General features: G+C 40.2%; 1 protein-coding gene across 1 annotated transcript in view; it reads right to left on the bottom strand.

Annotated features, from left to right (window-relative positions):
- The window catches only part of cntnap2b (contactin associated protein 2b), an 82,526-nt gene that overhangs the window by 63,420 nt on the left and 1,375 nt on the right, over positions 1–17,731 (bottom strand). The window lies entirely within an intron of this gene.

Genomic DNA, 17,731 nt, shown 5'->3' with positions numbered 1-17,731 from the left:
TCTCCACATTAAAAAATGTATTAAAAATATTTTGCACAATTTATAAATTGTAGTAAAATTGTTGTAATTGGTCTCCGAGTAAAGAGGTTTCCCACAGCAAACATCCATGGCTGCAGCAGACTAGTAAATTTACACAGTCTAATGACAGAACAAGGAGGAAATATGGCACAGAGACGCATTTAGGATTTTTTGGGAAAACCACCACCAGTGAAGAACACTAGTACCGCATCCACGGCAACTGTAAGCAGCCGGAGTGAGGAGACTGCCTGACCGCCTCTGCCTGCAGTTGCACCGGCAGGCCCAGCCCCAGCACCCACAACCCAGCCTAGCGTGACGAGCCTTTCCGGCACACATCCAGTTTCAGATTTCCTGCAGGGCGTTTTGGTAATGAAACATCCTCACGTTCTGTGGCACCGGCTCGGTACTTGGAACTCCAGCTGACGATCTCACAAAAGACAGAGGTGACACAGTCCAAGATGTAGCTTCATGTTTGACAAATATCCAGCCACAAACAAGTGCCATGTTTTCAGAGACAGAAAAACTGATGGAGTTATGACTGTGCAACCCATCTCTTTGGCCTCATCCGAGCGCACTTTCTCCGCCTTGCACACGGGTACGCAGCACCATGACCCAAAAAGGACTCACACACCTTACGCTGATGCATGCCCACACAGACATTCTAAACTCCCTGGACATTCGTCCCCTCATGAGAGACCTCAACATTTGTTCATCTGTAACAATGGGGACGTGCCTGTAGCTCAAAGTAAGTGCATGGTGCCGCCGCTCACTTTCGTACAGTATCTATTCATGCAGTTAAACATCACACTGTAGGGGATGGAGAGTGGTGGGGATGGAGTGTGTTATTTTGATTGTGTGTTCTTTGCGTAATGGATGTGGAGAACTGTTCAATAACGTGTTTGAATAGTGGGATATTATTTCCTTTTGGTTTGCGTAAAAAGGTTGGAGATGAGACAGAAAGTGTTATTTTGTGTGTGTGTTCTTTGTGTAATGGATGTGGAGAACTGTTCAATAACGTGTTTAAATATTCAGATATTTCCTTGTGATGTGCGTAAAAGGATTTTGGAGCTAGTCGCGTGTGACAAACATAGATGGTGCAGAGACTCAGGTTCATGTCAACTGACCAAATCTATTTCATTGTTATAGCGTTATTGTGAATTTTAATTAATAGCGCATATTCATCTGAGAACTGATGACATCTGTGTTTTACAGACCCTGGCTGTGTGCACTGAAGTGTATATGACAAAGTAGTGAATCTCAAATCTATTTGTTTTCAAATGTATTTTAAATAGGACTATAGGCTCATAGGTTTTTCTATCCAAAAAAACAACAACAATTATTTCACAGCACCACCTGTTCAAAATGACTTCCAGCACCCCCTGACCGTATGTGAAGATCAAAACGTGTAAGTATCATAAACGTGAGTCACAGATCTTATTTTCTGACATCATCCCTTTTGGACTATGTGAACCAGCGTTATGCTAAACCTCCAGGTTTTGACTTGTATTGAAAGGCAGACTGGCTTATAAATCCATGCACCCAGAATTCAGATATAGATTTATTTCAACCATCGGATCACATTCCAGCTGGACCATATCAGGTTGCGTTTTGTTTGGTTTTGTTGTATGCAATACAATGACAATAAAAGTTATTCTCTTCAAGATGACAACCAGCACCCTCAGTCACAGAACTGTGGTCTACGTGACCTTCTACCACTACTCCATTTAGTGACTGCATTTTCAATTCAATTTAATTCAATTTTATTTATAGTGCCAAATCATAACAAAAGTTATGTCAGGGCACTTTACAGATTAGGTATAGACCACACTCTATGACTTATTTATGATTTACATAGACCCAACAATTTCCCCATAGAGTACGGTGGCAACAAAAACCTTCCCTATTACAGGCAGGAATGTCAGACTGACTCAGCTCTATGGAGGACGGCCATCTGTCTTGACCGGTTCGGGAGGAAGAAAAGGAGAGAGAAAGAGAGAAAAGGACGGACAGATGGACAGAGAGAGACAAAGACAGAGACAGACACACTTCCAGTAACTATAATAATATCTATAGTAATGTGAATATGACTTATATGTTATGGCGGTTAATACAGCAGAATAGTAGAAACAAGCACAGCTAAGGTTATAGATTATAATAGTAGCAGGTAGTGTCATGCAGGACCACGGCAGCAGGCACCACCACGTTCGGAAGAGACCTGTGAGATGACAAAGCACAAACAACTCCGGGGAAGAAGTGAATTAGTAACATGCGTTGATGAGATATGAATGATACAGTCAGAGGAGAGAAGCTCAGAGTATCTGGAAAAGTATTATCCCCCGGTAGACTAGGCCTATAGCAGCATAATTAAGCAGAACAAAATCAGCTTAAAAATAACAACATTGCTGAGGGCTTGTAACTCCTAGCGATAAGCCTTATCAAAAAGGAACGTTTTAAGTTTACTATTAAATATGGGGACAGTGTCTGTCTTCTGAATAACATTTGGGTCGGTTCCACAGGAGAGGAGCTTGATAGCTGAAGGCTCTGCCTCCAATTCTACTTTTGGAGACTCTAGGAACGACAAGTAGCCCTGCATTCTCAAAACGCAGCGATCTAGTTGGGAAATGCGGTGCTATGAGCCCTTTAAGATATGAAGGAGCCTGACCAATAATAGCTCTGTGGGTAAGGAGAAGGATTTTAAATTCTATTCTAGATTTTACAGATCCAGTGCAAAGAAGCTAATACAGGAGAAATATGTTCTCTTCCATTTGTTTAAGTTAGTAACAAATGAATGCATGGACTAGTTTTTCTGCATCTTTCTGAGACACAATGTTCCTAATTTTAGCAATATTACGCAGGTGAAAATATGTATTCCTTGTCGTTAGTTTTATGTGAGAATCGAAGGACATATCCTGATCAAAAATAACACCCAAATTCCTTACTGTGGTGCTGGAGGACAACACAACATCATCCTGAGTAACAATATCTTTAGCTATTGCGTTTCGGAGGCCATTGGGGGCCAAGTACAATAACATCAGAAGATAGCAGGTCATCCAGCTTTTTATTTCCTTAATGCACATTTGAGGTTTATCTAACTGATCGGTTTCTTCTGGTTCGATCGACAAATAAAATTGTGTATCATCAGCATAACAATGAAAATTTATGGAGTGCTTCCTTATAATATCTCCTAAGGGAAGCATATATAGGGTGAATAGAATCGGTCCAAGGAAAGAACTCTTTGGAACTCCGTGGCTAACTTTAGTGTGCATGGAGGATTTGTCATTAACATGTACAAACTGAGATCTATCTAATAAATATGACTTAAACCAGCTTTAGATTTAGAATTAGATGCTCCAGTCTCTGTAGCAAGATGCGATGGTCAATAGTGTCGAAGGCAGCACTAAGATCTAGTAAAAACAAGTACAGAGACAAGTCCTTTGTCTGAAGCTATTAGAAGGTTGTTAGTCATTTTTACCAGTGCTGTCTGAGTGCTATGATTCATTCTAAATCCTGACTGGAAGTCCTCAAATAACTCATTATTATGTTAAAAGTCACACAGCTGATTGGAGACTAATTTCTTGAGGATCTTAGAGAGGAAAAGGAAGGTTAGATATAGGTCTATAGTTGGCTAGTACCTCAGGATCAAGACTGGGCACTTTAAGAAGAGGCTTAATTACAGCTACTTTAAAAGACTGTGGTACATAACCTGCTTATGAAGACATGTTAATCATATATAATACAGGAGTGCTAACTAAAGGTAACACTTCTTTAAGTAACCTAGTTGGAATGGAGTCTAGGAGACAAGTAGAGGGCTTTGATACTGAAATAGTAGATGTTAAGTTGTTAAGGTCAACTGTAGAACAGCAGTCCAAGAACATATCAGGTTGTACAGTTGGTTCCTGGGTTCCTGGGTTTGAAGAAAAATTAGTGCCAAGCGAGTTGATTTTGTCTCTAATAGTTATAATTTTGTCATTAAAGAAGGTCATGAAGTCGTTACTGCTGAGGGTTATAGGAATGGCTGAATAGAGCTGTGGCTCTCTGTCAGCCTGGCTACAGTGCTGAAAAGAAATCTAGGATTGTTCTTATTCTCCTCTATTAAAGATGAGTAATAGGCTGCTCTGGCATTACGGAGGGTCTTCCTATATTTTTTTAGACTTTCATGCCAAACTAAGCGAGATTCCTCCAATTTGGTAGAGCGCCATTTACTTTCCAATTTTCGTGATACTTGTTTTAATTCACGGGTTTGTGAGTTATACCACAGAGCTAACTTCCTCTGTTTCATTATCTTCTTTTTTAAAGGAGCGACAGAGTCGAGTGTTGTTCATAGTGAGCCTGCAATACTGTCAACAAGGTGATCAATTTCAGAGAAACAAACGTCAGTGCAGGAACCTTGAATATTAGGATAAGGCATTAAAGTAAATGCAGATGGAATTGCTTCCTTAAATTTAGTTATAGCACTATCAGATAAACATCTAGTGTAGAAACCTTGTCCCAGAGGTGAGTAGTCCTGTAATATGAATTCAAAAGTGATTAAATAATGGTCTGAAAAAAATAGGATTCTGTGGAAAGACTATTAAGTCATTGATTTCCACACAATAAGCCAAAATAAGGTCGAGGGTGTGATTAAAACAGTGAGTTTATGTACACTCTGACTAAAACCAATCGAATCAAGACTTTCAAATGAATTATAAGTTAGTTTAGGTTTAGGGTTGATTAATAGGCCTGAGTCATAAATAGCTGCAACGCCTCCTCCTCGGCCACTGCCTCGAGGAATATGAGTATTAATATAACTGGGAGGAGTGGATTCAGTTAGGCTAACATATTTTTCATGACACAGCCAGGTTTCAGTCAGACAGAGTAAATCAATATGGTTATCTGATATCAGATTGTTTACTAATACAGCTTTAGATGACAGAGATCTGATGTTTAAAAGTCCACATTTTATTTTCTGATTTTGTTGCATTATCGCAGATTTGGTGTTGATTTTGTAGGAACATCGAGGTGAAAGTTCTCCTTTTTGGGACACACATTGCTGATCCTCCCTTTCTCTGCTAAGCGTCACAGGAAGAGAGTGGGAGATAAGACGTTTTTATACTTGTTTCAATGTGAGATAAGGTGTTTTACAACCTCAAACCCTACTAGGGAAATTAAAACCCAGAACTCCAGGACACTTCCTCCGGGAGGGAGGACCTTTTATCCTAAATCAACGTCAAATCTGACCGCAATTTGAACTGAAGGGTCGGTCTCTCCCTCACCCAGGAGACAGAGTGACATTCAGTGATAAGGACAAGAAACATATCACTGAAAGAAAAACAGTTAAAGTTCGCTGTTTCATCCCAACTGGCTGTTCAAAGACATTCTTCCAAATGTGTAACTGTGTATGCATTATTTGTATCTTGTTGTGATTATGTTTATGTGCTTTCAGAAGTGCAAAGTCTCTGTCTTATTCCTAAAATATTCTGTGTTTTAATAATACTTCCCTTCACTCAGTAAGGTTATCTGTTAAAACTGCCTACCTAAAGATTTTGGTTAAATTGGATATCAGAAAGATTAATAACGGAAAATCAACCAGAGATAGTTTAATCTTCCCTGTTAGAATTCTGGAATATAAAGCAGTTAATTCGCTCAGAACCAGAGGGTTGGGTTAGGCCAAGACCCCCCTTCTCCCTCCTCCGGGGAGATAAAGAGTCGACACAGAGGTGTCTCCCGCTCTTGCCCTTCTTCTCCACTCTTCAACTCCTATACTCTTCTCTCTTCACGCTCTCTTCTCCCCCTCTTCTGCGCTCCCTGCGTTTTGTTTTCTTTTGTTCAACTTTTGTTATCCAAAAGCTTGTTCAAATATTTTCGTTTTAATCTATTTTTATCGCGTAACTTTATAAGTTTTCTACGCTGCGTTTTTATCTTTTATAAGTATAGTAAAACCCCTCGTGCTGCCTTTGCCTTTTTGTCCGGCTGGCAAATTGCATCGAACTCGCGACACCAGTGCCACAGAACCGGTCATAACTTCTTTGACCACTAAACAAAAGCCACGTGCAGAGCCGCAGCCACCTGAAGAGCTGAATCCAAGCCAAGACGGGAGCAGACAAGCCCTGCTGAAACAACTGCGCAGACAACCCAGTCTACAGACCAGAACTCAGGTCCGCCAAACACCGGGACTCGGACCTACGGAACCTGCATCGGTACTGTAAGATGCCAGGGCGACTGCAACATCAATGGCAAAGTAAGGTTGGCCTTTTACTACAACTCCTGGTTAAAAAACGTTGGTGGTAATTAAGTTCTGATCCAAGTTCTGCTGACAGGCTATTTAGAGCCAGTTTAAGTCCCCCAGTGATATTATAAACCAGCCCCGTAGGTCTGAATCAATCTGGTCTTAAACTTTTTTATATCCACATTTAACCCTTTTTCACTCATCTATTCAGTATTGCACTATTCTGTATTATCTTTGCTAGTTAAATGAATAAATGTTTATAACTTTACGTCGATGTGAGAGTCTTCCCTTCAGTGCAGAAATTGATGGTCCCTGATAAGGCTGTGGTAAGAACTAACGCGTTCGATGATAAAAATTTAAATAATCAATTACCTTAAGTTGCTAACAGGTATTAAACCTTCACCAAAGTTTAATAAACATCCTGTCTTATTTTGGTGTGGTGCCCTACTTCAAGGTAAAATAAATCCTAAATTTTAACGAGTCGAGTTAATTCATAATTAATTCAGCGACTGATATATTCCAGCCATAATACGTGTAGGCTCACTCTCCTACATTATTATTAAGTATCTAGCACCTCTTCTATTCATTTTTGATCTGGTTAATTTAGATGATCGTGGGGCACACAGCGTTTGTTCACTATACTGAGCTGGAAAATGCTCCACAGGGAGCGCAGAGAGTGTGTTAGACTGCCACTCTGCTTCCTGATCCCAACACTGGGTTGGCATGGTTTTAGACTGCTAACAACTGCGTCCAGGTTCTTAGATACGAGAGCAGCAGCCTCCAAAGTAGGATGAGTACTATCTCTCCTAATAACACCAGGTTTTCCCCAGAAAGACTGCCAATTATCTACGAAGCCCACATTATTTACCGGGCACCATCCAGACAGCCAGTGACGGAATGATGACATGCGGCTATACATGTCATTGCAAGTCAAGTTGGGTAGGGGACCAGAGAAAATTACGGATATGCACACACCGACTCCACATTCATTTTAGTGACCTCCAATTGAAGTAATCGGGTGTCATTACCGCCGACGTGAATAACAATATTATCATATTTACATTTATCCTTAGCCAACAGTTTCAAATAGGGATCAATGTCGCCCGCTCTGGCCCCTGGGACGCATTTTACTATGGTCCCTGGTGTCGCTAGGTTCACGTTTCTCAGAATGGAGCTGCCAATAACCAGTGTTTCCTCAGCAGGTGTGTCAATGAGTGGAGAAAACTTGTTTGAAACATGAACGGGTGGATGGTTAACCATGGGCTTCGATTTAGAGCTATGCTTTCCTTTCACAGTCACCCAGGAGGACCCTGGCTGCTCAGGGATTGCCGGAGGAGGGTTAGCAGAAGCTAACACTACTGTGCCTCTAACTCACTGAGCCTCGCCTCCAGTGCTACAAATAAACCACACTTATTAATTCAATTCAATTCAATTTTATTCATAGTGCCAAATCATAACAAAAGTTCTCAGGACACTTTACAAACTAGGTAAAGACCACACTCTATGATTTATTTATGATAAACATAGACCCAACAATTCCCCCGTAGGGTATGGTGGCCACGAAAACCTTCCCTATCAGAGGCAGGAACGTCAGACAGACCCAGCTCTTATGAGGACGGCCATCTGTCTTGACTGACTTGACTTATTACATTTACCGTTATCACTAAAGGAGGCAGAGGAGTAGCTAAACATACAACACTCTGAGCAAGAGAGAGCAGGAGAGAGAGCGTGGGAAGCCATCACCAGCCGTGGAGCTAACTGCTAAGCTAAAGTGGCTAACAGCGTGTAACGTTTAACACCATGGAATTTGCGAGAAAGTGGCTGAAAGAAGGAGAGCTGTGAGTGCTTGAGTAGAACTAGTGGATGTTTAATGTTAAGCGGTTACTCTCTCTCTTCCTGTTACCGTAACAACAAGCAACAAAAAAAAAGACTGATCAGATAGGTAACGTTATGTTTAACACCGTCATGAAAAACTAAACATAGAGGCCTCCACGAGGACAGCTAATGTTACCCAGTCTCTTCCTGTTTATCCGTCACTACGGCAACCTCGTTATTGAGTTTTTTTTATGAATGTACTAAAAGTAGATTTAGTAGATTGACTAAATTAATTCAAAAATAAACAGTGTGTGTACATTGACTAAATCAATCCAAAAATAAACCCACAAAAAGCAGATTTAGTACATTGACTAAATTCATTTAAATATAAATAAAAAGCAGATTTAGTACGTTGACTAAATTAATTTAAAAATAAATAAACAAAAAGCAGATTTAGTACATTGACCAAATTAATTTAAAATGAAAAGTAGATTTAGTACAGTGACTAAAATAATTTAAAAATAAATATGAAGCAGATTTGGCACATTGACTCAATTAATTTAAAAATAAATACAAAGCAGATTTAGTACATTGACTAAATGAATTTAAAGGTACATTAATAAAAAAGATAATGATAAAGTAATCCTGTGTTTCCACTGCAGCTTTGATACACACACTTACCAGCGGCATAAACACACTTACCAGTGGCAGCTCCAGTAGCCCAGTCCATGAGATGGGAAAGATAAGCTGCGTTGCTTCGATGCCAGTGGCTGGTCCTTGTCAACAATTTGCTCTCCCACAATTTACACTCTTCTCACATCAATTTAAGTCAAAACATAGACATTTTGTGAGTTGAATTCGTTAAAGTATCAGGTGTTTTGTAAACCAAAATAATGATAATACACATAGATTTAGAGCTTGATATCTCGGAAGCTAACAGACTGCCATTAAAAAAATTGGTAATAGCCCTGCTAATGTAAGCTTTAACAGTCTACCTGTTGTGTTGATGGTGGATAACTTGTAGATAATTTGCTTTTACCACCATAAACAGAAAAGTATGATAACCAACAATCTTGGTGTGGTGAGTATACAGTTTAGGGGTTATTACCTTGTTTCAACAGTATAATAGTGTACAACTGCTTATGTTAACTAGCTAGCAGACAATTCTAACCTGCTTACCAGTTACTACTAGAGTTTAGAGAATAAGATGAAAGTTATGGAATATCATTCATTCATTCATTCATCTTCAACCGCTTGTCCCTGTCGGGGTCGCGGGGGGGCTGGATCCGATCCCAGCTGACTTAGGGCGTGAGGCGGGGTACACCCTGGACAGGACGCCAGACTATCACAGGGCCCATAGAGATGAACAGAGACGGACAATTCACACCTACGGGCAATTCAGAGTCCTCAATTAACCTAACATGTGCATGTCTTTGGATTGTGGGAGGAAACCGGAGAACCCAGAGAAAACCCACACAGACACAGGGAGAACATGCAAACTCCACACAGAAGGGTCCCAGCCGGGATTCGAATATCTCATCATAATGATATCAGAGGTTGCGTGAACATTTCTGAATGTGTGGGAGGTTAAAGTATCAGTAGTTATTTAAAATCAAAATCCACGCGGTTTCCTTGCTTCCTCTAAACTGGCATCGTTAGCCACTAAAATCTTTCTGCCCCGAGACTCGCATGCATCGATATTGTCGCTGAGAATGGCGGTGGCGATTCTATAGTTACCATAACTGGCCTTACATCAGGCTCTGTGGGTCGTACCAGGGGGCTGGGCTCTGTGCTGGGTGCACTCAGACTGCCCCTCTTTTGGCTTCAGCCAGTGCAGCATGGCCAAGCACCACAGCACAGTGACAGCAGAGAGTAATATAGTACTGTGACAGTTGAGTATCTTCGTCTCAGCTCGAGCGGCGAGCAGTGCAAGAGCAGCGTGTGCGTCTCACTGAACACAAATGCGAGCCATTTCTTATACTGGCCGCTAACCTGTTCTGGTTTACAGAAAGTGTTGAAAACTGTCAGTGCCCACAAAACTCTCTTCGTCCCGAGGTCAACCCGAGAGAGAATATTGATCGCCCTGGTGACAATTAATTATGCCCCCTGGACAACGGGACGTCATTAATCTTAATCCCTGGCAGTCAGTCTTCTGCAATCGTATAGGGACGGAGAAAGTAGAACAAAGCAGCGGAGCAGACATCCGGAAGTGCTGGCCAATCAGAGCAGACTGGGCTTTTCAGAAGAAGCTACAACAGAGCATGAATGCAAGTGCAGCAGCCATGAGCAGTATGAAAAAAATAAAGTGTTTTTTGAACATTAGAGCAAGTATAATATAGTATAGTCTAATAGGAACCTTACAACGAAAGACCCCGAAACAATTTTTTTTACCTTGTAATTGGAAATATTCTTAGCATAAGGCAGTATGTGCCCGTCTTTGTTCTGGACACATTCACCAGAATTGGTGTGAGATGGAGTTTTGGGTGGGGGAGGGGCCACAGTGTGTGTGTGTGTGTGTGTGTGTGTGTGTGTGTGTGTGTGTGTGTGTGTGTGTGTGTGTGTGTGTGTGTGTGTGTGTGTGTGTGTGTGTGTGTGTGTGTGTGTGTGTGTGTGCGTCTGACAAGTGCGGAGTATGGTAATGAGCTCCCTCATATGCATTACAAAACAACAAGCCAAGCATCTATCAAGCAGTTTAAAGGAACAAGGAAAAGATAAACTGCTCAATCGAGAACCTAAAAAATAACCTCATCTTTCTGTGGAAAATTATTTTCTTGTTTGCAGTTTAAACAATATTGTCCCTATTGTTCACTTCTAGTATTGGGCAATTCTGAAAAAAAACAAACAGATTTCATTTCATGATTTTTGAACATCCAGTTACATTTTTTAAAATAATTTATCCAGCTTTTCAATTTGAAATAATATGAATTTTATTATATTTGAGACTATGGTTCCTTTTTTGGTATTTCACTTTTACCGTCATTAAACGCAAAAATATTAGTAAAACTCATGCAGTTCAAAAGTGTACAGGGCATGGGGACTGTGACTGATGGAAAAATTATGAGTATTTGGAGCATACATAGCACACAGATGGAGAAGTGAGTGGAGAAGTTAATTCTGCTGAAATGGTCTGAGAAGATTCTTTGGATGACAAATATAAACATATGGCAAAATGCTCAAAACTTCCTCTGTGGTAGTTCAGAGAAGAGCTGCAGCTGCTCGCTGTGCACAGTGAAGTCATCGATTATTACAGAAGCTCATCATTTGTTCTGTTCCCTTCCTAAAGGGATAATATATAGAAAGTAACACTTATTATTTATAAACACACAGCATTCGGAGATGGCCCCTTTTCTTCTCCCCACAGAGAGAAAGACAGACAGAGACACACAGAGAGAGAGAGAGAGAAAGAGAGAGAGAGAGAGAGAGAGAGAGAGAGAGAGAGAGAGAGAGAGAGAGAGAGAGAAAAAAGCTAGAGAGTGAGTGAAGAGAGTGAGCACCAGTTCACCTGCTCCAGCTCCGTCAGGCTAGCGTCTCGACCGAATCGGTTATCGTTTCTTTATTTTCAAGTCTATTTTTTTCAACAACAAGCCAGACGTGCAAGGTTAGTACAGCACCTGTCTAGTCTTTTGACTAGTGGTGTTTTTTTCATAACCCCTTTGTTGTCATTGCACATAGTACAACAAATTTAAATGTCAACCCAAATGGTACGATTCTCAACAACAATTTTAAATATGAGAAAAGGTAGATATGAATAAAAAGTACAATAAAAAAAAATACAGATAACTGAGAATAGCTGCTGAGGTATTTGGTATTGTACAGTGGTATTGATCAGTTATTTAGTATAGTGCAAACGGGTAAGTACATACAGGATGTTTTTAGGGGGAAGGGGCACAATTGTGGGTGTAGAGGGTCTAGAGGAGTGGGCTCAACAGACAGCCCTGTGTGATGGGGGTGGAGAGGTAAGTGCCCAGTCTGACGGACTGGGGGCGTTTAGATAGAAAGTCCTTTATCCAGAAGCAGATTGGTTGGGAGAGTCCTAAATCTGTGAGTTTGGTCACTAGTCTGCTGCATATGGTGTTAAAGTCAGAGCTAAAGTCAATGAAAAGCCTCCTCACATAGCTTCCCTGGAAGAGTTTGAGGTGGGTCAGTGCAGTGTGAAGAGCAGTGTCGATGGCATCCTCAGTGTACCTACAGTATTTGCTCTGTAAGCAAACTGGTGTGGGTCGAAGGTGGGCAGGAGGCTGGCTTTGCCCGCCTCTCAAAACACTGCATGAAGACTGGTGTGAGAGCAACCGGGCGGTAGTCTTTAAGGGCGCACTCACACTGTCCATCCGTACCGTGCCCAAACAGGTTTTACGGGTAAAGCCTAGTTCGTTTGACCAGTGTGACCGCGCCTAGCTGCGGCCAGCTTGCCGGCCACGGACCGTTTGGGAGAGGTGGGCTTTTGTAAAGCAAGTCTGCACATGTACGAGCACGAGTTTGCGCACGTGTACGAGCACGAGGCCTGATGTCATTTAATGTGCGCCTGTTCGGACATATATAAAAAAAAAAATAATTTTAAGAGACGGACCATGCGCAGACATTTAAAACAATGGCGGCGAAAGGTTCACGTTGGTGTGATGCCGAGGTGGAGTGTTAACTGCAGATTTGATCGGATAAAAATATTCAAATACAGTCGGACAAGACGCACAAAAACTCTGAGGTCTATGGAAAGATTTGTAAACAAAGCCTCGCATCGCGATGACGTCGATGAATGCGTGTGACGTGTTATGCCGTGATGACGTCACGGCAATTCATTGCGGAAAATAATAAAAAAACAGCAATTTCAATAATGCCTTTGCGTCGATGCTTGGTCCCTAATAATAAAAAGAAATGGAGCAATTTCAATAGGGTCTTGGCTGGCCTGATGTTGACGGTGCCCGGGCCCTAATTAAAGCTGCAAACAGTGATGAACAGGCCCTTGGTCTGCGTGGTCACGAATTTCTGCAACCATCGCAGACCGTGCTGAGGGTGTACGTACTAAAACGGATGAAGTTTGCCATATTAGGCTGACTTCCTTTTACCAGTAGGTGGCCTGGACCGTTGCCGTTTGGACAATATATGTTGAAGTTGGAGCGACGACCTGGTATATAGTGAGAAGCACAAAATGGCTGCCATGCCATTACGCAACAAGAACAAACATGCGTTATGTTTCCCTATTTCAAGCGTAGAACACACAATGGAAATTCTACAAATTAAATGATGTCATATTTCCAACTGCCACTGGGGGGGGCCCATGATTGTAAGTCAATATGAAGATGTAGCTGTGTTCAGGATTTGCATCTTACAATTCATGATAAATTTGGTGCACATTGGACAATGTATGGTAAAGTTACAATTACTTCCTGTTTTCGATTGTGAAAGGCCAAACTTTGGCTCCACGGCCAGACGGTGCAAAAAAGGCGAAAGTGGTCAGTATCGCTTGATCAAGGCATGTCTTTAGATGGTACTGATAGGTTTTAAAGTTGATCATGTTGAATCTCTAGGAAGACTTTTTTTTTTAAGTATGACACTTACAAATGTTGGAAACTGGCCATAAATACAAAATGGCCAACTTCCTGTTGAGTTTAGGATATCGCTCCAAGAGGCTTTTTTGTACACCTGGAAGTGTTACATATGCTTACCAGTTTTCATAAATTTAAATCAATCGTGGAGTAGGGGCTGTAATTTATGGGGTGCCAGTAGGGGCCACTATCACTGTGAGTCAATGAGATGTGGGTGTATTCAGGCTGGGACTCTTGTCATGCATGACGCATATAGGGTAGATTGGAAAATGTATGGTCAAGTTACAAAAATGTCCTGTTGTTTGGCAATAGTGATACTGTTCAGTGAAGTCAACTCTGGAAAAAGGGGCAGAAAGAATGACAAATTGGATATATAGCTATACCAACGTCCTTAGCTATACCCAGTTTATGTAAACAGCAGTGGCAATTAGTGGTCATTTTGTCAAATTTGGACAGAAAATTTTGACCTCATGGCTAAAATTTGGCATCATCATTATGGTAGATAAGTCTACTTAGTTCTAGGAGAACGAGACTAGGGCTGCAACGATTCATCGAGTTACTCGATTAACTCGATTATGAAAATTCAACGAGGCAAAACATCTGCCTCGAAGCCTCGTTAAATTCCTATGACGCGCCTATGTGCAGGGATCTGATTGTTCCACACGGACCGTTTTTCAGGAAGCACTCCAGCGCGTCATACACGGTCATACATTCTGAATATAGTTGGCGCCAGAGAAGACTCTGGTTGGCGCGATGGCGGAAAGTCAGACTCAGAATGTCCATCAACGACAGAGAGTATCTAAAGTTTGGGATCATTATATATTGAAAGAGGGAGAGAACAAGGTGCAGTGTGTTAACTGCAAAGCAGACCTGGCTTACCACTCCAGTACGACGTCAATGATTCAACATCTGTCTAGAAAACATCCACATGCTGTTTCACCAACAGTCGCTGAAACAAGGTAACGTAGCCTAAGCTTTTACATTGATGTTCGCTGATTTCAATAGCATACTGTATTTGTAGCCATGTCGTGATGCGGTTTGACTAGATATGATGTTTAGCTTTGATGTTAAGTAGCCTAGCTATTCTAAAACGGATAGTTTCGGTCCTTGATTGTGATTGACTAAATCGCGTTAGATGCCGTTGTATATAGCACGATAAACACACACATTGACCGCATTTCGTTATAAAGTAATGCGCTAGCACAACTAGCTCAAAAGTTGGAGTGGCTGCATCTCGTTGTTGCATGTCAACCATTCATATGAAGGAAATATATTTCTTGGCGGAAGAATGATTATCTATGAATCAGTGACGTGCAGTGAGGGTTGGGGTTGGGGAGGCACTGACTCACAAGTCAGATTTACAAACATACAGTAGGATGCCAATAGGATAGGGTGAGAGAATAGGAGCCAATAGGAGCCAATAGGATGCTGAAAACCATTTTAAAAACACCAGAGCCACTGTATATTGCAGTATATCTTACCTTTACTTGTAAATGACTTCTTGCTTTGACTGAAAGTCCAGCTTTGAAAAATGTCTTAGTTTAGAAATCACATCCTCCATGTTTGTTTTGAGATTACAGCTGAACAAGTCTTATTTATAATTTATTTATTTTATTTATAATTGTTTTATTTACATTTATTTTTATAAATCATACACATTGTGTACCTGTTTGGCTTGATAATGTTGTATTAAGCAAACAAGGCCAAATGGCCTTTACTATTTAAGTTTGTATTAAATGTTATCCATGTTTTATCCAAGTTGATTGAACTGTATTCTGTAATTAAATTCTCACTGGCACTTAATAAATGGGCTTAGTTTTGGAGCCAAATTTTGGAGTTGGAATGAATACCTGTTTTTTGATCATTTTACAGCCACATCATTTTCGTTATGCATTATTTGTTTTGGTTGTTTAAAAACGCATTTTTTATCCGATTCATCGATTAATCGATCCATAAAGTGCTAGATTAATCGATTACAAAAAGAATCGATAGCTGCAGCCCTAAACGAGACAAAAACTGATGAGATATCTGGGCTAGATTAGGACTTCCATTGTGTAGTCATTTTATTTACAAAACAAACAAATGGAGATAAAATGATGGGAGAAAACCAAGTGAAAATAAAATAGGAAAACTGGAAAATGAATGTAAAATTACATACACTGATCTGAAGTTAACATAACAAAACCATTGTTTTATTCATGAAGACACCTTTCATTTATTTGATCAATAATATGTTTTGGTTTAAGAAAATAAACAGTGTATTTAAATATAGGCATTTTTACCTTTATTGTGTTTTAATATGATAACCAGACATCCAATGCATTTGAAATATTTTTGTACTGTTGACAAAAAATAGACTAAAATAAGAGTTTTCCTCCAAAAGACTATAACTATATGACCTTCTCTGATGGAAGCGAGAATGCTTATGGTGCCGTCCTGTTTATGCGATGGGTCTGTAAAGGTTTTACGGTGAGGCTGATTGAGTCTAAAACTAAACTGACCCCCTAAGACCACAAAGGGGAGGCAGTTAAGGCAGAGCTTTGTGGAGCACTGATTGCCGCACGCCTAAAGAAGTACTTTGAGCAACATGGCCGAATTCAAATAAAGAACTGGCAGCACATTGTTGGTGCAATTCGATGTGAAAGTTATGGCTTCCAGACCTTTTTTGCCAACAGGATTGGAGAAATCCAAAGTAGCACGCAACTTCAGGATTGGTGGTGGGTCCCTGGTAGTAAATCATGTTATCAAATTCAGGTTAAAATGTCTATTAAAAAATCTCGTTAAAATGTCATATTTAGAATCATGTAGGTTTAAAAATAGTTCAAAATGTAATGTATTTCACAAGACTTTAAGAGGTTAAAAAGCTAAAGGTATGGATGATGTGTGTTTATAGGAGTTTAAAGCTGCTAAAGGTTAAAGGTTAAAACTATAATTTAATAGTGATAAAAATGTCTTTATTTCATTTTGGGTCCTTTAAATATGGGCTTTTTTCCACATATTCTCAAGATTAATTTCCAGTAGTTTAAGATTAAGTTTAAAATTAAATATTTGATCCTGTTATGTAGACCTATTATTGGGGTGTATCTTTTTTTGACCTATTTGTGTTCGTGTTTAAGATTTTTCAACTGCTTGTGGCCATGACATCTTTTCAAAATAAAAGAAGGAAAAGGAAGAATTGATTCCTAGTCATTGAGTGTAGTCCAGTTAAAATCTTCTGAAGCAAGCTGCCCTTTCAAGTGGGGGGAAACTTGACAATGACTTTGTTTCTAACCATCGATTCATAATTTAACAAGGGGGGGGGGGGGGGCATTTTTCACATAGGGCCAGGTTGGTTTGATAGCTTTTTTCCCTTAATAAATGAAATCATCAGTTAAGAACTGCATTTTACTTATTTACTCAGGTTATCTTTGTCCGATATTAAAACTTAGTTTGGTGATCTGAAGCATATAAGTGTGACAAAAAAACAAGAACAGAAGAAATCTGTAAGGGGGCAAATATTTTACATATATTGTGAGGAGACTGATGGGTTGCTCTTTCAACCAGTGGTCCACATGGCTACTTGATATTCATAATCACGCCCTTGGTTGTCAATGTTTTTTCACATATAAATGTGATGAGTGATAAATGCGTTGAGTAAGACGCTCCCAGCCAGATCCCAGCTCTTTGCATTGTTATATAAGTGTGGACATAGATTTCATGATTATCTTCTTAAATTACCTGAAAACAACAGCAGCCTGCTACAGTTACATTAGTACATTATATGTACATACAGTACATATGGCATTTCTTGCATCTAGGTGTATTACACATTAGGTAGATTAACCTCCTTTAGTTTACACTACCTGCAGGCACCATGATAATGGTCACCCATTGGACATGATTAGACTCATCTGGCCTCACTTCTTTTTGCAGAAAAAGTCAGCAGTTATAATTATCTTCTGTTTATTAACAAAGGTCCCCTGCCCTAAGATAAAATAGATGTACATACATATAAATACATATGCGACATTTTATATCATTATGTCTACAGTATACTGTGGTACGAGTTAACCATTCATGCATCTACTTTTTTTCACGTGTATTATGTGCTTTTAAAGATGGCGCTGCTCTAGTGGCAGCTTGTTACAGCAGCTCTTGCTCACGGTTGAGCTCT

The sequence above is a fragment of the Echiichthys vipera genome (assembly GCF_963691815.1).
Source record: "Echiichthys vipera genome assembly, chromosome: 15".
Classification (NCBI taxonomy): domain Eukaryota; kingdom Metazoa; phylum Chordata; class Actinopteri; order Perciformes; family Trachinidae; genus Echiichthys; species Echiichthys vipera.
Note: the sequence above shows the minus strand (reverse complement) of the source record. Positions and strands in the feature narration are given on the sequence as shown.